The sequence below is a fragment of the Canis aureus genome, chromosome 28 (genome assembly GCF_053574225.1).
Source record: "Canis aureus isolate CA01 chromosome 28, VMU_Caureus_v.1.0, whole genome shotgun sequence".
In the NCBI taxonomy this organism is placed as follows: domain Eukaryota; kingdom Metazoa; phylum Chordata; class Mammalia; order Carnivora; family Canidae; genus Canis; species Canis aureus.
Genome location: NC_135638.1, coordinates 34,530,842 through 34,543,701, shown reverse-complemented (window position 1 = coordinate 34,543,701; position 12,860 = coordinate 34,530,842). Strand labels below are relative to the sequence as shown.

The following is a 12,860-nucleotide window of genomic DNA, read 5'->3' as shown; positions in this document are numbered from 1 at the left end:
ACTTTACAGGAGGCACTGTGAGCCAAGGGTCTGAGCTGGGCCTGTGATGCCAGCCGGAAAAAACGGGGTTTGAATCCAGCGCGTGCCCCTTCAAGGTGAAGTTGGGTGGGCCACCTTCCTTTTTATTTTTTTCCCCACCTTCCTCTTTTGAGGCTATCTTCTTATCTATTGAACATAGAAAAGAAAGCCCAGTTGTTGTGAGGACTGATTGGAGGCTTTAACATAAAACAACCTACCCAGTTCCTCACGGGTAATTGTGACAGAAACTCCTGGGAATCAACCTCTTTCCCCACACATTCTGGATGAGCCAACACTCAAGCTTGTCCCTGCCGGTCCCTTCAGTGAATCCTCTCCTCTCCGCAACTTTTTCAGTTGGTTTTATGTATTTATAATATTAGCATGTGCCTGGTAACTGTAAACAGGTAATTCAATTAAATAGAAACTTAGAAAAAAAAAAAAAAAAAGAAACTTAGAAAAATGAGTGAAAGAATTGTTTCTATGTAAACTAAGCTGATTATTTGGAAAAAGTCACAAATAAAATGGTAAAACCAAATAATTCTGCTGATTTAGGAATTGCGTGGATGTGAGTAAGGTGGCTGTAGAAGGTCAGAGACTGTGGGAGAGATGGTTTTGCGAGCCTTTCCTCTGCTTCCACGAAGCTGTAACTGGAAATCAGAGATGAGGGCTCCTGGGTGTGGCTTAGATAGGAAAGATGACACCGAATGCTAAGCCAGGGATTCATGCTGGGGGGGCAATGTCCTGGCATCACATGAGAGATTGGCGGGGACCAAATGAATGTGAATGCAGTTTTGGGTTGAAGTTCAAGTCAAATATTGAAGGCACATTTACATCCCTTTTATTATTTCCCCACTTAAACAGCTTTTTTGACTCATTAGTCCCCAGTGCGTCAGACGAGAGGCCTTCTAATGTATTTTATTAGTAACATTGGTGGTAGGCAGAAAGTCATGTGTTCGGCAGCAATACCCATATTTTCTCAGGATGTTGGTTGGGGCTTTTTCCCAGAGGTTCCCCATCTTGGCTGCTCATCAGCACTAGCTGGGGAGCTTAAAAGTCTCTGATGATTGAGTCCCTCTCACCCCACCCTGTGAGTTTGATTTAATTATCTGGGTAGGATTTAGGTAGGTGATTCTCATGTGCTGCCAGGCTTCGGCACCACTGCTCTGTATTATTTGCTACTTGGGCCTCAGTCAGTTTCCATGTTTGCAAGAGTCAGATGAAGAATCTTAGGCTCCACTCTGTCCCCTCCACAAAGCCGACCAGGAGGCTTGTGCAGACATCTGTAAGAGTCTCTGAGTTGTCTGGAGAAGTCTGAACTCCTGGAACGCAGCTCCCAGAAAAGTGAAAGGGGCATGGGGACAGTCCACACCGCAGCAATGGGATGAGCAGCAGGTCAGATGACAAGATGGCAGGTAGGATGACACGCATGAAGGTGTATGCTGAGACTGGTCATTCTCATCAGTCTTGTCATCGCCACGACATACATATGACCATGGAGATTGTATTGAAGGAAAATTTTCTTGAAGTCAGGCATTTTGTTTTCTTACCACACTGTGGATATCGGGTTGTTCTTATGCACAGTTGATTCTCATTATTTGTGATAATAACAATCTATAAAGTAGCCACAGACAATGAATTAGCTAATACTAAACCACTGTTTCTGGGAGGAAGACAGGGTTCAGTTGCTGAGAGCCTCTGGCCATTGCATGTTCATCAACTGATGGATAAATGACCTTGTTTTGAGTGCTTCTGTTGAGAGACAGCTTATTTAATATATAGTGTTGACTTGCTCACCTTGAACTCACAGCCAACAGTATCATAACTCATGCCTGAATAAAGCTTCTCTAACACATGGATTTTCTCCATAAGGTACATCACAGCCTTCTTGTGCTCAGGAACACTAGACAGTACTGTGCCCAAGGGCCATTTTACACAGTGAAATCACCAACAAAAAGTACAAAAATGCAAAAAACATGGCACTAAACAAAATCACCAAAGGACACTGGTTTATGGTACAAGAGCTTAAACAAGAAGGCAGAACTTCACCTTATTTGACCTCTGCTGGGAACGTCTGCATGAGGAGACAGAGGTTGTCACTGCCATGCTCAGGTCCATGCATGGCTATGAAAGTACTGTGAGTATGGATGTGGGGGTTACACTTAAATTTTAGTGAGTCCGTGAATTTGCAGATAATGGAATTGAGAGGATATACATAGCTGGTGCCATTTCCACTACTTCCTCCTCTTGTCCTGCCCAGTCATACCCCCACCTTCTCCAAAAGTCTGCTTCCCCTGCCAAGAGGGATCTTTGTTGATTTGCAGTCTGCTTCTGATCATTCATCTGTGTTCAATTCCCAACTGAAAATACCCTTGACGCAACTCAGTCCATCAGTCACTGACCCAACCAGTAGTCATCAAGTATTTTAAAGCCCCTAATAGAACTTTTTTGTTTAAAGATTTTATTTTTAAGCAATCTCTACACCCAGTGTAGGGCTCGAACTCATAACCCCGAGAACAACGGTCGCATGCTCTACCGACTGAGCCAGCCAGGCACCCCCTAAAGTACCTAATAGAATTTTTGACAAGTGCAGTGGGAAAGAGACAAATACAAGAAGCAATGGCTTCCAAAGAGGGGTTTGCTATTTATCAGCAGTTGAGGACAGAAAGCTACCCTGTGAAACAAAGGCAACCATGTTGGACAGGAGCTAAGTCTAGTTTACCAAGAATGTCGCACACTGCCAAGTGCTCTAGATATCTAGAAAACAACGATTCCCATGGAGTCTTTAAATAAAGCTTTTCCAAAACATGGAACTTTCATGGCACTTATGGAAAACAAATATAGAGGGTGAGTGAGGAAGTATTCAGTATATATGAATGCAACCTGAGAAGTGGGAATGAACATTGATTTTCCCCAAAAAAGTAAGAATAAAGAGACAAACTTAGGCAGGATGCTTGTATGTAAGGGGCCAGACGTGGTTAGAGCTGAGTGCAAGCCTAGCTCTGCCTGATGATGCTTTGTTCCTTGTTCCATCAGACATTTTACCAAAAAACACTGACAGGACATTCCAGATGGATTAACCAACACTAAACATCTTGCATCCCAGTCACATGCCTTTTGCCAGGATCTCAAGGACTTGTTGGTAATAGTAGCTATTTTAATTAAGGGCCAATATACTTGAGAGGTCATCCTGAAGAAAGGTCCAGAAAATGGACTCTCAGGTAGTGAATTATTCCATAGGACCCATGACAGATTCCACTCATTCATCCACTACCTTCCAACAGGTAACCCATCCCTTCCTCTTCAGCAGGAAACTAAGCGGCTACATACTAGTGAACATCACAGGTATAAACCATCCTACTTCTTGTTGTTTGAGGCAGCAGATTGCAAACCTTGGCTGTCTGTTACCAGTAATAAACTACTGCTGTATAGGATTATGTTAAGGTGGCCACTCGACCGCGGGACCGTGGCTGTAGCCTCAAGGGGAGCTAGCCTCTTGAAAATGTTATTAATAACCCACACTTATAATAACCAAAGTAAGAATATACAGTGGGGAAAAGACAATCCCTTCTTCAATAGATTGTGCTGGGAGAAAGAAATGGTTATATGCAAAAGAATGAAATTGGTCCACTTTCTTACATCATACACAAAAATAAACTCGAAATGAAATAAAGACCTAAATTGTAAGACCTGAAACTGTAAGAGTCCTAGTAGAAAACAGAGACAGTAAACTTGGAGCTCAGCTAGAGCCATCTTTCTAGACGTGTCGCCTGAGGCAAGGGAAATAAAACCAAAAGTCAATTATTGGGACTACACCAAAATAAAAAGCTTCTGCACGGCAAAGGAAATCTTTTAATGAAAAGGCAACCTCCTGAATGGGAGAAGATATTTGGAGATGATATATCTGATTCAAAACACAACTCAATGCCAAAAAACCGAAAATGATCCGATAAACAAACGAGCAGGGGACCTGAACAAATAGCTTGCCAAAGAAGATATACAGATGGCCAACAGACACATGAAAAGATGCTCAACTTCACTTATCTTCAGGGAAATACAAATTAAAATCCCAATGGGACAGCACCCCACACCTGTTAGAATGACTATAATTTAAAAAAGGGCAAAAAATAACAAGGGTTGGTGAGGATGTGGAGAAAAAGGAATCCTTGTGCACTGTGGGTGGGGATGTAAATTGATGCAGCCCCTGTGGAAAACAGTATAGAGGTCCCTCAAAAAATTAAAAATAATATGTACATATCTACACACACAGTAGAACATTATTCAGTCATAAAAATAGAACGAGATCTTATCATTTGTGACAGGGATGGATCTAGAGGGCATTATGCTGATTGAAATAAGTCAGACAGAGAAAGACAAATATATGATTTCACTTACATGTGGAATCTAAAAAGCAAAACAAATGAACAAAGCAGAAACAGACCGCCAAACAACAGAGGGCAAACTGATGGTTGCCAGAGGGAATGGGGGTGGGAGGATGGGCAAAGGAGGCGCAGAGGAGTGGGAACTAAGAGGCTTCCAGTTACGGAATGAATAAGTCAGGGGGATGAAAGGTACAGCACAGGGAACGCAGTCAATGGTATTACAAGAGCGTTGTGTGGAGACGGATGGCAGCTACACTAGTGAGCCCGGCATCAACGGACAGGCTGGTTGGATCACCATCAAGGTGACAGTGTAGATCAAGTATACCTTGATTTAAAAGATATTTTAAAAAGAAGAATCACAGAAAAAAGGAGAACATGTTAAAGGAAGGTAGTCCATCTAAAGCGGTTAGCACGATGCCCGGCACCCGATAGGCCCGGTGTGTTTGCTATTATTAATACAAAGACTGAATCTCCTCCAGGGCGCTGTTTATTTCCAGGGAAGTCCCCACAGCGGACTGTAACGCTGGGAGCCCAGCGCATCTCGCTTAGAGCAAGGGGCCGCCGCTGTGACTGGGGCTAATATCATACCCTTGGGTACGTGTGCGGCATTTACTGGGGTTGGAGCCTGGGCTTGACAACCCACAAACATCGATTATGCGCTTGCTGTGTGCCAGGCAGTGCGCTCCACGCGAGGACGCGGACAGCAGCGGAGAACCGCGGCTGTGCGCTGGGCACGGAGCGAGCCCCTCGCGGGAGGCATTTATTCCTTCCTCCCAGTGACGCTGCGAGGTAGGCACCCTCATCTCCATCCTCCTGGGAGGAAATCGAAGTCGTGAGGCACTGAATGATTGGGCAGGCCGTTCTCCCCCGGCCTTACACCCTGAAAGTCCCCGCGTCCCCCGTGAAGGAGCTTACTCTGCACCCGCTACTAAGCGCTCCGCGAGACCCCGGCCTCCGCTCCGCACCGCATCCCCCTTCCCGAGCCCTCCAGATGTCGGGGATCCGAGCGCGCCCCGCCCCCGCTGCCAGGGGCTCCCGGTTCCCCAACACCTTACGGCGAATCGGTTGGAAAGGAAGCAAAGGAGGCGCGCGCGAGAGGCTCTGCCGCCGGGCTCCACGTCCGGGCTCCACGTCCGGGCTCCACGTCCAGGCCCCGGAGGATGCCCCCGGACGCTCCTTCCGCCCCCGCTACGGGAGGAGGTCGGACCCCGGCCGCTCCCCTCCGCGGAGCCGCACGCCGAGGCGAGGTTTCCCTGCCTTCAGGGCGCGCGCGACGGCCACACGGGAGACCCAAACCTTGGGCAGGGGCCAAGCGGTCACTTCCCCGCCTCCCGGCGCGGTATGCAAATCCGAGCACCAGGAAGTAGCTGGGACTCTCGGCCGAGCCCAGCGACAGCCAGTTCCTCTCCCGCCGCTCGGGGCCGTCCGCCGCTCGCCCCCTGCCGTGGCGCCTCCGGGCCCCGCGCGCGCAGCCTCCGGGCCGCGACCCCGCGCCCCGCGCCCCGCGCCCGCAGCCTGCCCCGCGCCGGCCCCGCCGGGCCGCCCCGTCGCGCCCCCCGCCCTGCGCTCGAGTCACCGTGGAGCGCCGCCGCCGCCGCCCCGCAGCTTGCAGCCGGAGCTGGTGAGTGCCCGGCGCGGGCCCCGCCGTGAGGGCGCCAGATGCCTCCAGCCCGTGGGTGGCCGGGCCCTGGGGCGCGGGGGACGCTCCGCAGGTGTCTCCCCGCCGCGGCGCGCAGGGGGGCGGGGGGGGCGCGGGGAGGGGCGCGGGGGAGGGGAGGCGCGGGGCGGGCGCGCCGGGGACCCGGGACTCCTCGGCTCGCGCAGTCGGGTGTCGCCGCGGGGCCCCGGGCTCCCCGAGGTGAGGGACGGGGCTCGGCCCGGGCTCCCCGCCAGGCCGGCGGGCGGCTGCGCTCCTCGGGAGCCCCGGGCGGAGCGTGAGGTCGGGGGGCTGCGGCCGAGGCTGGTGCGCGCCCTCCCGCTGAGCCCGGCGCCTCCCGGCCGGCGGAGGAGCAGCCCCGAGCCTCCCGCGGCCCAGAGGAAGCGAGAGTTATTTTAAGAATTCAGGGGTTGCCTTTCCTGCGCCCTGGGGGGAGGGCGTAGGCGTCAGTTCCCGCTTTCCTGCGTTATCTTGGCCACTGCGGCATCTCCTCCGAGCCGTGCATATATGTTCCCACTAATAGCTGACGTGGTCGTCTGGTTGTGTTTCCATTTCTCCGTGTATCCGTGTGTGTGTGTGTGTGTGTGTGTGTGAGAGAGAGAGAGAGAGAGAAGAGAATTATCACAAACCCACCCAACTTCTTTGCCAAAAACCCCAGTTGAATTTGGGCCTTCCAGTTTTCTAGCTGAGTGTCAACCTGGGCCTATTATTGAAATTACCTGTATGGGTTTTTTCGTCTCTGGGAGAACATATTTACCTTCTGAGCTATTTATTGCATGTAAAGCCCCGAGTGCGTACATAGGCATTTCATAAATGGCGCTGTTATTATTTATTGCAGATAATTCTTTTTAAAAAAAATTTTTTTAAATGTTTATTTATGATAGTCACAGAGAGAGAGAGAGGCAGAGACACAGGCAGAGGGAGAAGCAGGCTCCATGCAGGGAGCCCGATGTGGGATTCGATCCCGGGTCTCCAGGATCGCGCCCTGGGCCAAAGGCAGGCGCCAAACCCCTGCGCCACCCAGGGATCCCTATTGCAGATGATTCTATCCGTTAAAACACGGTTCCCTGGTTCTTCACAATTTGTTGATTTTAAGTCTACGACTACATGTCTGATTCAGCCAACTGACCTTCCTAGCTAGTAAAGCTGCTTAATAAATACACCAGAGGTCTGCTGTCTGCAAAGCTAGGGTCTGGGAGTCTCACGCTAAGCACTAGTTAATGATGTTTGACTTACTTCTGATTTGTTGGCTGCCCCCCAGGCTGGCTGCCTGCAGAGCTCAGGAGGGCAGGCCTGTTGTCCCCGTATCTTAAAAGCTAAAGCACTGCAGAGGGTAATAGGCACTGAAAGAGTATAGGAATTCCCTAAGTCCCCAGAAGCCCTTCCTAAGTAAAGTAAACTCTGCTGGAAAAGGGTGGGGTTCAGTTAGTCCTGAACTGAAGGTTTTCCTTTGAAGGTAAGGAGGTAAATGTCTTGAGGCTCTTGGTGACCTGGCTTCTTTGGATACAGAGTGAGGTAACTCTCTTCCTGAGCGAAGTGTAGAGGTCAGCCCATGTAAGGAAAGAAACAGGCTCTGGAAAACCCACGTTTGGGTCTCTCCCATCATTTACCAGAACTGTGATATGGACTAAGTTGGGTAAATGCCTTGGCCCTTTGATTCAGCTAACATTTCCTTCGGAGCAGTATTCAGTTATATTCTGATTCGTTTGCATGTAGAGTCCGCATTCACCACTGCAATGAAAGGTGGGTGAAAACGACTTTGTCTGTCTCGTCCAAAACACTAGCCCCAGTGCCTATCACAGTCCAGATTACTCGGAAGAGGGAGTGAAGTTTGGCTCTGAGTTTGGCTCTGTGCAAGGCCAAGGAACAAGGTGGTGGTTTCTAAAGCATTTGAACCTGGCCCTCTCTGTCCCGGTTTTTAAAACAGGGTTATTGTTGTTGTTGTTTAAGATTTTATTTATTCATGAGAGACACACAGGGAGCCTCTTGTGGGACTCGATCCTAGGACCTTGGGTTCACGACCTGAGCCAAAGGCAGATGCTCAGGTGAGCCACCCAGGTGCCCCTAAAACGGGGATTTTTGACTGTCAAGTTATCCCAGTGTCAGTGTTCTAAGTGGTAATCTCTACATAGGAAAGGTTATTGGGGTGTATCCCTGGGAGCAAGGGCTTGATTTGGAGTGATGTCATGTAGCCTGCAAAGGGAGTTTGCCCAATCAAAAAGACCCACTTTATCTTAGAGCTGTTGGTGTTGCCAAAATATGTGAAGACTTTGCAATACCCCTGCACCCCCAATGGCATTTTTTAGCAGAAAAGTGGTCCAGTTTTGTGAATCAGTGACTCTCTAAGCCCTTTAGTTTCTTTATATTTGTTTTAAAAATAAATCACCAGAACATGAGATAACAGTTGGTTCAAATGAATATATAGAGTTGTAAGTTAACAACATTAAGCTATACTATCCATAAATAAACCCATACAAATGTGAATTAGTATAAATAAGAACACAACAGTGTACATGTCTACAATAAGTATTGTTACATCTAGCTTACAATACTGATCTCAATGACCTCCACGTCCTCAGGCATGGATAATATTAACAGTGGAAGGTCACTACAGTCATTAGTTGGGACATTGACCGATGACACATTGATGACAATGGTGGTCTCACCTCTCTTGGGCTCTACCTGGCAATGACTGCTCACACCTTTCGCTTGTCAGAAGCTCTGAGCTCTGATTCCTGAGCTCTGATTTCATTTGAACCTCTCCTGGATCCCAGGGTAGGCAGGGACAGGTACAGAAAAAAGAGGTTTGGTGTCTAAGGTTACAGACCTGGTTAAGTGGCACTACTGGGCAGAGCAAGTGTGTTTTCTGCTCCAACTTTAGAACGTTCCCCACTTTTCTGCCTTTGCTCTGGTGGTAGGTACTCAATTACATAAAAGCAAAGAAATGATCACTTAATAAACATTATTAAATAGAGAACCACAGGGTAATTTTCTTCTATCACTTGATAATTGCACCATCAAGTAGGGCACTTAAGGCAAGCAAACTGAGGGAGATGGGTTTCTTTGCCTTTCAGTGTGCTTCCTGCTTGGGGAGGGGCTTCCTGCTTGGGAAGCTTTGGGAGGGGGTGGCTCTGATAACTACCAGGGTGACACCTGTATTGGCTCTTGCCCAAGCGCTTCCAGTGACTGCCTTGGGAGCTATCAGGGCCTATTGGTTGATATAGAAGTGTGCAAGTAATACTTTACCAAAGGATTGCCTCTAGCCGCTGCTAGAAGTGTCTCCCATGAACCCTACAAGCCTCCTTGGGTGGTTGTTATAACAGTGAGAGCATCATTTGAGGTGAAAACATAACGTAGGGAGACAGGGCCCATAAGATACTCGTTAAAGCATGCACTCCTTTACTGAGCACCTGTGATGGGCCAGGCACCCTTCAAAGCCCACACTTCTACAATGGACACACATTGCCTACCATCTTTAAAGATTGGTGGTGAACAGAAGGGCATAGAAGAGGAAGTTTCTTTTTTTTTTTTTTTCCAGTCAGAACTATTGAAAGATTTCTTACACCTGCCCAGTTTCCTGATACTTAAATTGTGAAATGTTGAGTTGACTCTATCATCATTTCTGAAATTTATTTTGAGTAAGTTCCCATTTAGGGGAGAAGCCCAAGTGTAGGAAATGTGTGGGAATCTGCCCGTTGAGGAATTAGAATTTTTGGAACAGCCCCATTTAAAGACTTGGACCTTCTTTTGGATGTCTTTGTTTACGTTAGCTGGAAGGGCTGTCATGTAATTTAGAATAGCAAGTTCAGATGATGACTTGAGATGAGGTGTTAGAAAGGTACGTCTATGCCGATCAGTTGCAGGGCCCAATAATATGGCCTTTATTTTTTGTTCTTAGACTTTCTCTTCAATCTAGTTCTCTGCTTCACTTTCTTTAGTACTTAGTAAGCTGTCAATGTTCATTATTTGCCACAAAGCTATTTCTTGGAAGTTCTATTTACCATCAGGATGTAGTTTGGTTTGTATAGAACTTTTCCAAAAGGTTGATTGTTTGACTGTCTTTATGAACAGTCACATAGTCCCAAGTCTCTCTTCTCTGGCCCAACCTCTCACAAGGTCCACAAATCATGAGTTGCGGTGATAGGAGCTGAACATTTATGGGAAGAGATTACTGATTCATGTCATGGTAACTGTTCATTTTTCATGATTCTGACTTATATAAATGATGTTTCATCAAAATATATGAATGAGGAAACCTTATAGAATCCATCTGAGGGTGTATTTCTTAATGCTATAGGCTCTGCCCCCATTGGGTTGTAGAACACTGGGCAGCAGTCTCCATTCTCGTAGCTTAGAGGGTCTTTTATTATTTTTTATTATTTTAAAAATTTTTATTTATTTATTCATGAGAGATACAGAGAGAGAAGCAGTGACATAGGTAGAAGGACAAGCAGGCTCCTGGCAGGGACCCCAGTGCGGAACTCGATCCCAGGACCCTGGGATCACGACCTGAGCCGAAGGCAGATGCTCAACCACTGAGCCATCCAGGGACCCTGAGAGGGTCTTTTAATTCTGTTTCATCTCTTTTTTACAGTTCACACCTCACACAAGTCAAATAATGCTGAGTCTGCACACATGGCTGCCTTTCTGTGAACATCTAAACTCACTCTGTTGATCCCAAGCCATGCTGATTGAAAGCTCTTTGCCAACACACCTCTCCAGGCCCCTTCCTCTGTCTATTGGTACAACATCTGGTTGGGGAGCTGTCATGAGTTCCTTGGGCCTAATTTTTAGTGCTGGAGAGAATACACAGTGAGACTGGAGAGATGGGTTTGCATTCATTCTACCTCCAACTAAAGCAATGTCGTTTTGTTGGCTTTGGAGCCTTCTGGGTGCCCCTGGTCTTCCTGTAAATGTTAACCCCTACAGGGGTGAGGGGAACAGAGACGCTCATCTCAGAGAGACCCTCTGGAGAGGGAGGACCACTTCTGCTTTCCACGGGGAAGCTGTGTCACAGAGAGCAGAACTGTAGCCGGTGACCTGACAGGAGGCCAGAGGGAGGGGGCTGGCAAGGAAGTGATACTTCCTCCTGCTTCGAAGGCCCCAGACCCAGTCATTTGCCTGCAGCCCCGCCTTCCTTACTACTCAACACAGCTTTTTCCTCTGGCTTCTTTCTACCACCTTCTGCTCTGTTCATTTTCAGTTTGCCCCTGAAAGAGGAGGAGGAGGTAAGGGAGGGGGAGGGAAGAAAAGAATGAATGTAGTCATCACTAGAGAACCTTCTATGGTGAAGCCCATGATGGCCATGCCTGATTTTTCAGCATCAGAAGGATGTGCCTTTTAATATTCACCAACATGGAAACCATTATGAAAATCTAAGTAGGTGTTTTGAAATCTTTTAATGTTCAGGTAATATAATAATTTCTTAATCTAATAATAGTGGTTCAGTTCTATTTTTAAAATTACTTAAACTATAGCCTCTTATTAACTTTTCAGGATAGAGTAGTGACTTTCATACTTCTTTGATCACAACTCACATCAAGAGACATGTTTTATCTTGTCCCTGAATGCATATCTGTCTTCAAAAAAAAAGGAAAAAAGAAAGAAAGAAACACAAGTTTGTGAAAGAACCCCTTCTTCTAGCTCACTGGGTAGTGTGACCCAGCACTGTCCTTTTGAGACCAGCATGGGGGTATCTATCAGAATTTAAAACTCATGGGGGAGCCCAGCAATTCCACAAGCTCCAGTCCGATTAAAAATTTAACACAAATGCGTAGGTAACGTATGATACTATTTCTGAAATAAAATATGCATTGGTGGGACACATCATCTGTAAGCTATGCATATCAATAATTTTGATACTAAATTTTTTTTTTTATGATAGACATAGAGAGAGAGAGAGAGAGAGGCAGAGAGAGAAGCAGGCTCCATGCCGGGAGCCCGACAAGGGACTCGATCCTGGGACTCCAGGACCGCGCCCTGGGCCAAAGGCAGGCGCAAAACCACTGAGCCACCCAGGGATCCCCGATACTAAAATTTTAATAGTGATTATTTCTGGGTTATGGGCTGAATTTTTTTTTTTTTTTTTGCTTTTGTACATCTTTATTTTTTAAAAAAAGAGAATCACTTATAGGATTTTAAAACAGCAGCATAATGAGCAATGACATGAATCTGATGTGAGTGCAGGGGGAAGGCAGGAATAATCAGAGAACTTTGGGGCAAATGTGGCCATTATTTTCTTTAAAATTTGTATTTATTTATTCATGAGAGATAGAGGCAGAAACACAGGCAGATGGGGAAGCAGGCCCCCTGTGGGGAGCCTGATTCAGAACTTGATCCCGCTCAAGGCGGGTCACACCCTGAGCTGAAGGCAGGCCAAATGGCACTTGTGTGGATATAGTTGTAAGCAGACCTACCCCTGGAGGAACTCATGCACTACGAATGTTGTAAATAGAGGTAACATTTTCTTAAAGGAGCATCCACTTCTTATATTTAGTTATATTTAGTATGGAGCTTTATTTCTTGAGTATCTTGTGCAGGAATCATTCAAAGGCCCAAGATCTTGTTCTAGTGAGGTAGTGGTAAGCATGGAGGGCCATTGTCCAGCATACTAAATGTTGGGTTTTATTGTGTAAAAAGGAGAATCACTGGAGTCTTTTAGTGAGAAGCCAAACTTTTCCCATCACAATCAACTTACTGCCTAGACTCTGGGCCATATATGGTGTTGCCAAGTGACACCAGAAATGGTGAGTACTCATTAACTGCTCTGAATTAGGTGGGTGGTTAATCCGGGAGCTAACAGGCAC

At 47.1% G+C, this 12,860-nt stretch overlaps 1 protein-coding gene across 2 annotated transcripts in view; it reads left to right on the top strand.

Annotated features, from left to right (window-relative positions):
* Window positions 1–5,917: 5,917 nt before the first annotated feature.
* LYN (LYN proto-oncogene, Src family tyrosine kinase) overlaps window positions 5,918–12,860 on the top strand; it is a 115,801-nt gene continuing 108,858 nt past the window's right edge. The window contains exon 1 of one of the 2 annotated variants that reach the window (XM_077876909.1): window positions 5,918–6,018. The gene's annotated coding sequence lies outside the window, so the exon portion shown is untranslated. The remainder of the gene's footprint in view (window positions 6,019–12,860) is intronic. The other variant, XM_077876910.1, reaches the window with a different exon arrangement.